Here is an 840-nt window from a genome sequence, read left to right on the forward strand (position 1 = left end):
GCGCAAGTTCTTTCCGTTCCTGCACTTAAATCGTTTTTAATCACATTAAAATGCGAACGCAGGAATCGTTAAGCAGAATCGAAATGCACGTGTCTTATCGAATACCCGGTTCTTGGAAATTTGGAACCGGTTCAAATATGGAACCGGTTTTCATACCCAACCCTACTCAGAAGGTAATCCACATTCGAAACTGTGTGCATAGCACAAACAATACTGGACAAATAAAGAGTGCACGAGGAGGAACTTAAATTCACAGTGATGATGACAAAATAATGAACAGCTGTGATGATAATCAAATTTTGATATTCTAGGTATTATCAGATGGCCAGACATTTGAGTTTGCAGCGGACATGAAGGACTATAATGCAATAAGAGCTCCTTCAGGTACTGAGGAGCTAACCATTCAGTGTTTTATAAGTAATTAACAATATTTTTTAAATGTAGACAATGTTCAACAGGGAGCCAGTGCAGTGTTGACAGAACCGGACTAATTTGGTCATACTTCCTGGTTCTAGTAAGAACTCTAGCTGCTGCATATTTGGACCAGCTGAAGTTTGTTTATTTAAAGTGCCCCTATTATGCCATTTTTACGGTTCCTAATATTGTTTTGGGAGCGCTCTGATTGGTCAGATGGCCTAGTCTGTTGTGATTGGTCTACGGAGTACAGCGCGTGTCGGAAACAATACGCCTATTTCAATAGTTCTGTATTTTGAACGCTCTATAGAAAGTATAAACATCTATTATTTATCATACTTACAGGTTGTGATTCAGTGGAGCAGCTGGTCCAAATAAACAGGATACTGATCCATCTTTCAACAGCAAGCGTTTTGTGAATCCCGC

The 840-nt window shown here is 39.5% G+C and overlaps 1 long non-coding RNA gene across 1 annotated transcript in view; it reads left to right on the forward strand.

Annotated features, from left to right (window-relative positions):
* Positions 1-840, forward strand: part of LOC107675346 (uncharacterized) — a 12,543-nt gene that overhangs the window by 8,088 nt on the left and 3,615 nt on the right. The gene's annotated exons all lie outside the window — the stretch shown is intronic.

This window comes from Sinocyclocheilus anshuiensis, unplaced genomic scaffold, assembly GCF_001515605.1.
Source record: "Sinocyclocheilus anshuiensis isolate Anshui unplaced genomic scaffold, SAMN03320099.WGS_v1.1 scaffold656, whole genome shotgun sequence".
NCBI classification, from domain to species: domain Eukaryota; kingdom Metazoa; phylum Chordata; class Actinopteri; order Cypriniformes; family Cyprinidae; genus Sinocyclocheilus; species Sinocyclocheilus anshuiensis.